Below are 10,990 nucleotides of genomic sequence, written 5' to 3' on the forward strand. Positions count from 1 at the left end.
AGTTTCCGATATTCTTTCACCTTGCTATTTTCCCTTTTTTCTTCATTTGTGTAAGTGACTCTCTTCTTTTATTGCTTGTATTTCTTGTAAATTTTTTTTACTTTTATTTCAACTAATTGTTGAGTCACTTTACTTTTGTTCTTTCTCTCTCTCTTTGTTCTTTCAACTCCACTTTCTAGAGCATTCCTCATAATAGCCACCAAAGCCATGAGTCAAATTACACAATACCCAAAGTTGGGTTAGGTCCATAAAAAGGTTGTTTACTGCATTAGACACCCTTAACTTATGCTTTTGGCATAAGCTGAGGTGCACATGTCCAAGGAGGGAGCAGGGCCAACACATTATTTCCAGAAAAGATCAGTTGGGGTGAAAAAGAAATGTCTAATTTAAGCTCAAATCATTTGGTTCAAAGAAGGATAAATTTCATTTGGTTTTCTTTTATTTAGGCTAAAAATGGGCTATATTGAATAACCAGGCAAGTTCTAGCTCAGTACAAATAGTGAACTATTCAAATCTTCCTCACACTCACTTGACATCTCATCACTCTACCAGATTATCAGACACCTAGTTGAATTTTAGACTTAGGGTCATGTAGTGGTGTACCTCTATGTCATGCTTAGAGTCACACATTTATCAATTACTATGCCTAGTCATGCATCATTTTCCATTTTTATCAGGATATCATTTTAGCCATCATGCTCATGAATTAAACTATGTACACAAGATATAGACATGCCGGTTCAACAGAAAAAGTAATCAGTCTCTTGAGGAAAAAGAACACAGGCAAGAAAACCCAAAAGAGGATAGTGAATTGGGATACTTAGACTCCACCCTATCACTCACTTTCCATTAACCCCACCCCCAACAAAAAGACATGAAATTGTCCCCAATGCATAAAAAAATTGAAATACTAGAGTGGTAGGTGAAGCAAACCTGGGGAGTAAAGCGCCGACGATCAGCAAGCTGATGGGTCCGGTTCCCCGGAACCCATTACCTCTGTAATCTTAACACCCTCAGTGATGTCCTCAGCATCAACAACACTATCAGCAGTGCCTCCTGCTATCTCAATAGTTCTGGATAGGGGCGAGGGACCCACCTTCACGTGCCTGCTTGTGCAATCTCACTAAAATCTTAATATCTCTCAATTATGAAGTCATATGGACAAATGGTTTAGTGTTTTGGAAAGTAGATTCATAGATGTTCGATTCCATATATAAAGGTCCTTGTAAAGATTTATATATTGGGAGAAAAGCTCCGAGATATTTAAGCCAAATTTCATAAGGTTATCAAAGAAACTTACTCTAACCTTTGTCAATTTTATTTCCCAACTTGCTTAACTTCAAAACTTAACTTACGATTATTGGGAGACAACATCACCATATAAAACATCCTTATTATCATATAAAAAAACTCTTTATCTTATTCTCAAAGGTACCGGTTAACTTAAACGTTCCGAACGACAAGGCGTTAGAATAGACATTCTTTAACTCAACTTGTTTAACGACATCCTTGACCCATAACGTTAGTCTAATTCTTTCATTTTTATCACCCATTTGCCAAATAATTCTCATTACGTGATACACCAAGTTGTATAAATCTTATACACTCATGCAATACTATGCCTATTATGTGAAAGAACCACGGGGTCTCACATTAGCCTTCATACGACACTCCCAAACCTTCACAAGACCTAAGGATATCTACTAGTTCAATTTCACTAGGTCGGGAAACACTATTTTAAATATTATTCCTTAGATGAGGCTCTGGCCTAAGTCATTGGATTTTCGAGGTATAACACTTTTCTCTTTTTTGAGAAATGCAAAAGAAAATCTTTTCGTAATTTATCTTTTCCCGTGTTTTTTTTTATGTAAAAATCTAAGATTTTTTTTTCATTTCATTGATCACCATAGATTTGGTTTATATGCAAAAACCTTCCAAATATACATTTTTAGTAGCATATGAAATAATTTATATAGTCAAATAAAATTATGATATCTATCCTAGACGGATCCAACTCTTATGTCGAATCTAGTTAAATCAAATGCAAATTATTCAAACAAGTGGAATCTACTAGGGATAAAGAAAAAAATTGATGGAGAAAGGTATCTAGACTAGATGTAAAACAAACGCATTATTCGAGTTGAAGAGTAGCAACTGACAACATACCGGCAGCAGCGCTTTCCGACTTTGTGCATGGGTTCTCCTCATCCTAAATATGTGTGACTAAAAATTCTTCACCATGGACCGAAGATCCACTGATTGTCTTGATAAAAGTGGCGTGCGCAATCACAATTCATATGGTGGTATTATTGGAGAATCAGAGAGGTGCGAGAGTGAAGACAATTATATGTAGTTCAAAAAAATCAACGTAGTTAATAAGTAGATAATTAGTACATTAAACCAACAAATACAATATCCAAAATCTATATAGATATATAAACACAAGTCATCGATAAGTCAATATTAAAAGCTCGAATTCTAGATATCCCCAATAGAGTCGTCAACCGTCACACCCCTTTTTCCAAAAAAATTAGATTTAGATCTGAAGAAAAAGAGTTTTTTACAATTAAGTGACATTTCAAAAAGAGATTATTTTTATTATTGAGAGTCGCCACTTGAAATTGAGTTTTGGTGTTCCAAGTCACCTTATTTAAATCCCTAATCAAAAGGAAATTTGACTCTTTATGTTGTTTGGTCTGCGAAACAAAGATCGGGTAAGGAATTCTATTAACCGATCGGAAGGTATTAGACACCCTCGAATCTCGTGGTTCTAACACGATCGTTTTATTGACTTTGACTTAATTTTGAATATATTATGTTTATGACCTTGCAAAAATGGTTATTTTCATCTTATTTTCGTGTTTGGAAAATTTTAGGATTTTTTTTACTTAGATTTAAAATAGGAGATAAGATTTTATGGAATTTATGATTTGTTTTAGGGATAATGCCCGAGTACCCCCTCAACCTATGCCCGAAATCTCAAAGACACACTTATACTATACTAAGGTCCTATTACCTCCCTGAACTTATTTTATTAATAATTTTTTACCCCTTTTTAGCTTACGTGGCACTATCTTGTGGGCCCAACGATGGTTGACTTTTTTTTTCGAACTACTGCCACGTAGGCTAAAAAGGGGTAGAAAATTACATATAAAATAAGTTCAGGGGGTAATAGGACCTTAGTGTAGTATAAGTGTGTCTCTGGAATTTTGGGCATAGGTTGAGGGGGTACTTGGGTATTTTCCCTTTGTTTTAGAAAGAAGTTTCTATTTTTTCCCTTTTTTCATGCTACACCTTTTTTAATTATTTTTATATTTTACTTTTTAATTTTGTTTCTACATCCCTTCTTACTTTTGTTTTAAAAAACTTTGTTACGTTTTTTCTTTTCACCTTTTATTTTTTAATTTTTTTTATACGTTTTGCTCCTATTTTTCTTTTTGTTTTTTTTACTTATACTTTTCTTCCTGCTTCTTTTGTTTATTTCTTTTTTTTCTGCTTTAATCTTTTTTTTTACGTTATTAACATGAAAAGAAAAACCTACTAACTAAAATTAACATCTTTATATAAAGAATCTTTGTCACTAATTGTTCTCATCGTTTCAATTTTTATTAAGCTCTAACTACACATATCATCATTAAAAAACATATGAAAATAAGAATAGACTTGGACAATAGTGATATGCGAAATAAACTATAGGTTGTTTAAACATAAAATAAACTAGGTTTTGTTATACAATTTCGCACTAAATCTAATGGTATAAAAAATACATAAAGTTGATACGAATGATTCAATATACATCAATGAATATAAATGGTTTAAACACATATAATATCCAACAATTTAAATAAATTGCATCAATGCTTGTATAATCATGACATTAAACTATATAAAAAGTATTAAGTGTTACCTTTTGTGAAAATAAATTCACAAAGAAAAGACAACAATAGGAACCACGAACTCAAAACCACAATAGTAAATCTCGAATGTATTTGGTGTTGTCGATTTTTGTTTTCCTCTTGGTGTATATTTGATGGTATATAAGTGTGCATATTGTAGTATTTTGTTTTTGTTTTTTGTTGTATTGATTTTTTCTTCTTATTCTTCTTTTTTTTGGTTGGCATGTGTTTCAATATATAGGGTGTGTGGTACGTATTTGGGGTAGTACATGTGTATGGGTGTAGTGGGGGCATGAAGAAACCTTTCACATTCTTTCATCATCATTCATCAGTGTGAATTGAGAATAAACCTTCAATCACAACACAATTACATTCTAAACATGATCATAATACTTCCATTGAATTCACATTCATATACTTCTCATCATAATCATACATGAGTCTTTCATACTTTGTCTTTCAAGGCCATGGATGACACATCACCAACACACCCTAGAATACTACAATTAGGCATGAATAGTAACATAATTCAATAACTAGATCGATATAAGCTTTATCAATTTAACATACTTCATGATCAATCTATTCCAAATCACATACATTCAATTTTGAAATTTGGGGGAAAACATGGGTCCATGGGGAAATCCTTCACAATTCACCACAATTCATCATTAAATCAACACTTCTTTCATAATTTACTACATTAAGACCCTAAAAGTTGTTTTGAAATAACTTTTGATAGGGCTCCTTGAATGAAACTTAATCAACGATGAAGACTACCATACCTCTAAGGGAAGAACTCCGCGAAAATGGGTTGAAAAGGTGATATCTTGAGCTTGAAAGCTTGAATCTTTCATATCCAATGAAGGTTTTTAAAAAAAGAATATTTGGAGAGGTAGTTTCTAATTTTTGAGTGTTTGATACTAATGAATTGAAAAGAGTGTTTTAATATCTTTAAAGCCCTTAAAATACTTTAAATAAACACTAATAATCGTCCCCCAACTTGACTAAACTTAAATTGAATTTACCATTTCACCCCCACCTTGGTTATGCCCTTGACAGCATCACAGGTGCAAACCACAAACTGTGGGTAGATCCATGGGTCGTCCTGACTTCTTGTGGTTTGGTTCACTTTCATACGTCAATTAGTCACTTACCTCTTCAACTTTTACAGGGCCTCCAGTTGATGTAGAGGTCCAAACGACAGACAATAGCGGGATCGCCAAACATTTTCGCGATTCGCCAACTGGATCTTCAGCTCTCCAACCTAAACTTTTAACACTTTCCTCAATTTAACCTACACAATCAACTCGTTGTTATTTTAACATAACAAATAAAAGCAATGAAACCTTGGATTGCCTCCCAAGAAGTGTCTTCTTTAACATCGTGGCATGACGTAAGTCCTTACTCCCTCTCCATTATTAGGGTTAACGTTAATATCACCAAGTAACCCCAATTGTTCATCTGGGTGAAGATGAGGTACTACATGACTTGTGAGTGTTCAGATCAGTTCGATAAATCTAGAGCGAGTGTCAATCATCTGATTTAATACTACAATAGTCTCCTTCATTTATTCCAGCACTTTGTCTTGTTCGGAGATCTTTTGGAGAATGATTTGTAGTGTATCTTTGACACGACTATTCTCACTGTCTCTAGACTTCCTCTGCTCATGAGGGGGTATGTACCTCCCTTTCCTATTGCACTGGACTTCTAACTCTGAAACTTTGGTGCCAACTCGTCCAATTGAGTTGCCATGCTAGTGTAGTTATCATGAAATCCTTCTCGACTTCTTGGTTTGTCTCAGCTAGTTTGCCATCATTTCTATTGGCCATGCTCAAAGTGTCTACTTACAATAGCAACACAAAGAAAAATGAAACTAAAAGTAAAGTAAGTATCACTATGACTAATAAGAACAAAATTTCTACTTAACTAAAAATTCTTGAGTAACACCACTCCCCGGCAGCGATGCCAATTTGATTAGCATAATGTCATCAAAGACACTTCATCCAATACTAACCGTCAATGATATGTAATCAGTATATATAACCCTACCAAGGGTTGGGATCATTCACACGGGAGTAGTTTTCAAGAATAATTCAGCCAATTCCAAATTAGCCCATGCTAGTCATAGCTAAAAGAAATTATCGATTAAAAACATGACAAATCAAAGGGGGTGACACAAGTTTCAATTAACAATAGGGGGTTTGTGCAGTCAAATTAACAACTAAAAAAAGCACAAACTAGAGAGACTAAAGGGAATCAAAATTTTTGGGATGTGATCGAAATATGATATAAAAGACATTGTAGGGTAAAAGCTATTGATAGTACATCGCCGAATATTTGTAACTAGGCTACTTTAGTGGGGTGAATTCTCTCTCTTAAGAAACTTACCCCGAATCAACTCCATTTCTCTCGAACACCAAGTTATAGTACTTAAGCACAACCTTCGCCTTAGCCCAATCTCTCTAGAGATGAAAGTGTGGGAGAGGAACTAGTATGCACTTTCTCGAGTTGAACCCATGATGACCCAATAACCACCGACTATCAATTTAGTAGTCTTAGTTTTAAAACCACTTTCGAGAAGCAAGCCAAAAACACTAAGATGAAATCGTATTTGCAACTATAATCTCATTAAGTCCAAACACAACTACTAAATGAAATCAAATTTAGACAACGAATATACTAACAATAAGCAACACTCAACAATAGATTTAACCCATATTGACAAAATCACACCCCAAGAATTGAGGTTTTAGGTACGCATAGTAAAGAGATATAAATCAATAGCAAAATAGGTTATCATCGAATGGGTACGATAAATAAAGTCCTTATACGCAATTAAGATGAAGATCCTTCAAGATCCACTTCGAATTTCTTCAAGTTAGGAACCTTCAAATCTACAAGGTTCAAGAACAATGTTTCCCAAAAAGCTCTCAAAATTCAAAATAGAAGCTAAGTTTGAAAACACACTGTTTAAAGCTAAAAATTCAATACTAAGCTAGAAAATATTAATGAGTATTTTAGTTTTCAAAAAGTTGTGTTGTGAAGGACCACTCAGCGCACTAAGTCGGGATCGCCGATCAACTCAGTAATCCACTCTTTCGTATGTTCATTGTCGTCTTGTCGTAACCGTCAGCATCTTCACATTCTGTAACTTTGAGTGATATAGTACTACTTCCCGAACCTGTTCGCCGACTCACCAATTGCTTCTTCTCACCGCCGACTAGATCTTTTCCTTCAGGGCTCAGCACACTAGAACATTAGGTGAGTTAAGGACATTCAATAGCTCGCGTAATGGTTTAGCCGATCCTCAGGTCATCTTTTCTTCATTCTTCTGACTGACTTGTTCCTTTTTGCTCTATAGTGTCCATGTTTTGTGTCTAAGTTCAAAATACACAAAACTCAAGATTTTAATCATTTTTTGAGACATAATATGCATTTGAGGACACTAATTCTATTAAAATCAAGCCTTAAATGAGTCCAAATTGTGGACTTATCAGAATACAAATACAATTTTTATCCTCAAAACTACCTTACCATAAAGAATCATCTCCTAATTGGCATCACCTTGTATCACCTTTTCTCAAATCTTAAGCAAATTTACATTATCAAATCATTGAGCTGATATATGCTTCAATATCTACGACTTCACTTCTATGTAAGCCAACACCTTACCAAGTTTTAAAATATCAAGTCTCATAAAGTAATTGGATAAGGTCGGGACATCCATATTCAAAAGACGCTCTCTCACCAGTAAAAAACCTAGACTATCCATACCTATCATATTTCGACTTAAGACATCTGTACCACTTATTGCCCCAATGTTAAAGGATAGTCACCCATATTTCTTGATCAACTCTAACCATCTCAGTTGTCTCAAATTGAGATTTCTATAGTTCAATATATATTGGAGACAACGATGATTCTTGTACACCTCATAATGCACACCATAAAAGTAATGCCTTAAAATTTTTAGTGCAAACACTATTGTCAAGTTTAATTCATGAGTAGTACATATATTTCTTCTCATGAACCTTCACAACCTTGAACATAAAATATCACATTGTCTTTCTACATCAATACATAACCAATCTGAGAAGTATCACAATATACACTAAAACCATTTCCCTCCACGAATAGAGTCAAAATTAATGTAGTAGCCAATAAACTTTTAAGCTTTTCAAAACTCATATTATACTCATCAAACCATTGAAAATCACATTCTTTTGGATCAACCTAGTCAATGTGGATACAATATATGAAAACTCTTTCACAAATTGTCAATAAAAATCTACAATACCTAAGAAACTTTGAATCTCGAGAATGGGAACAAGTTTTTCTCAATTACAAACTGCCTCGATCTCTTAAGAGTCCACCATAATACCTTTTTGAACGTTACATGGTCCCAATATGCCACTAAACTAATTAAACTCACACTTGAAAAAGTTACATAAAGCTTAACCTTCTTTATATTCTAAAGAAAAATCCTCAAATGATGCTTCTGATCCTCTCTACTACGAAAGTTTACTAATATGTCATTGATAAAAAAAAAATAACAACAAAGAAATCCAAGTATGATAGAAAAAAAAAACCTGATAAGGATCTACTTGATAATAAATCTCTTACTCAACAAATCTTGTTATTGTTCTTTGAATTCCAAAGTAGCATCCCAATAAGATTGATAGAAATAGTGTCTAACTCTAAGCCAATACTATATTTGATGTCACGGTCAGGTAAAACACTTTTAAAAACTCTTTTACAACTCATTCTAAAGGAGAATTATTGTGCTAGTATTACAAACATAAGTCCAATAGGTGATGCATCACATTTTTTTTAGTAGTTGAGACTTCACATTGAAAATATCCATCTTAGATAAGTATTAAGAATTTTTAGCCACTTCATTTAGGATACTTGACAAAACTGGGGTTATCCCCTTGACCTAATAGTTTGAAATGTATGATATGGAGAAATCCAATTCAAATTCAAAAGAACTGAGTATGTCCACGTATCATATTCTACCAAGTTAATAACATAAAATTGATGTAATCGATCTACCTCTAAGAACCATCTACAGGTGTAGAAATACGTACAAACATATAAGAAGAGTCACAAAGCATATTCAAATCCAAAATAAGGTACTTACTTACGTAAAATGAAGTGGATCCACACCCGAAATAAAATTCTAGCCAATCGAGAACATATCGAATGATACTATGAACAACTTTGGTTACCCAGTAAAATTAGTTATTTACTATTGTAATATTTCAATCACCACTTTATTGGCGTACGATATGTATAACGATTCATAACTTCTACGTATACGTCTCTATAAATGTTTTCATGCAACTTCTATCCCTTCTTACATCAGTTAACTAAAGAATACTTTTCCCTCTTTCTTTCAATTAATATTACTGATCCTCAATTCAATATTTGAAAGGCTCCTTACAATGTGAAGTTGTCACTATTTATCATTAACTGTTCATTGAAATGTCTTTGCTAGGACATTCAATTTAGACTCTTATGAACTCTTGATGTATAAGACTTAATCTACCTTGTGACTTCTATCTAGTAAACATCAATGTGGCCATAGTAGCTGCCATCCAACTTGAATTATTCAAATTATCTTCAGTATACCTCCACTCCAAATAAATAAAAGGGAATTCGTCATATAAACCTTATAACAAGTCTTACCCTCTCAAACGTCATTAGAAGTGATCATATTTGTTCTGTCTTTGTCCTAACTCAACTTTTCCTCATAGTTTTACCGTAATCACGACCTCTTGTTTGATCAATTGATCTTCATAATATTATACACTTCTTTTTAAGATATCAACGTTATACCATTTTATTACTGAATTATTCATTTAAAGTTGTCAACATAATTCACTTTAACACCCCAACTAGGTTTGTACCTATTGAATACCTTGACTCTTCTGAATTTGAACCATTTAGACATTTTGTGCACACGTGGCACAAGAAGTGTAACCTACACCTTTTTAGGCGCGTGAATCATTTAATCATTGTCTTTTTAGTTTTTTTTTTTTGCTTCTCATAGTAATTGTTTAAAAAAAAGAACAGACTTTCTTTCTTCTTTCTCTTTCAAATTTGGAGACCTGCTGCTACCAATTATTCATAACAATAAGATCTACCATCTTACATTTTTTTAATAGATTTACTTCTTCTGAACTTATGCTTAAATTTAATAAGGAATGTAGTCATTTGCCCTCATTTCCTTTGTTAGAATTAATGAGGATCATAATCTAAGTTTTTTTGCCGAAAAAAACGGAGATCACCTTTCTTTATTTTTGCTAGAAAATATGGAGGCCACACACACAACCTCCGGTTCACACCCCTTCTTTCTTCATTATGAAACAAGAATAGAAAGTAAATTTTAAATCAAAATAAAAAGACAATGAACAAATTCTTTTTTATAAGAAAAAATATACTATCTACTTTGAAATAGGAACGAAAAAGAAAACATAAAGAGAAATAAAGAGAAAAAAGAAGAAGATAAATTCATACTTAGTATATGTCAAAATCTTCATTCAGAAAATAACAATAATGGACAAGAGGTGATTCAGAGAAGAAAAGAAAAAGTTTGAGGTCTAATTAACAATGGTGAACAGTAGTGGATTTTAGTGAGAGAAAGCAAGGAAATGTTTGAGGTGGTGTGGGTGCAGGTGGATGTGAGGGTGGTAACATGAATATATATTTTTCTTAAGTTGAATTTTTTTTCTCTTTTTATTTAGATTCTTTTATTTTCAAAATTAATTTATACAATTATTTTAAATTTAAATGTCACATGTCTTCATTTGATTTGCTATTTTGTCATATCAGTTTTATGTGTATTACACGCACTTCCTCTTTTAATAGGTACTTAGGTTTTAAGGTTTGAGTGTCTAATAGGAAAATGGACATGTTAAGGTGTGTAAGTGAATTTTGCGGACAACTTTAAGGAGCCGCAGATGACTGAAGAAAAAAAAAACTCAACTAATCCATGTTTTATTTTGGTAATAGTAGAAAAAAAGTCACACCTAGGCAAAATCAAACTTACACACATATATATAATCTCTTTTGATAATATATTTAAATTA

The sequence above is a fragment of the Solanum lycopersicum genome, chromosome 1 (assembly GCF_036512215.1).
Source record: "Solanum lycopersicum chromosome 1, SLM_r2.1".
Taxonomy (NCBI): domain Eukaryota; kingdom Viridiplantae; phylum Streptophyta; class Magnoliopsida; order Solanales; family Solanaceae; genus Solanum; species Solanum lycopersicum.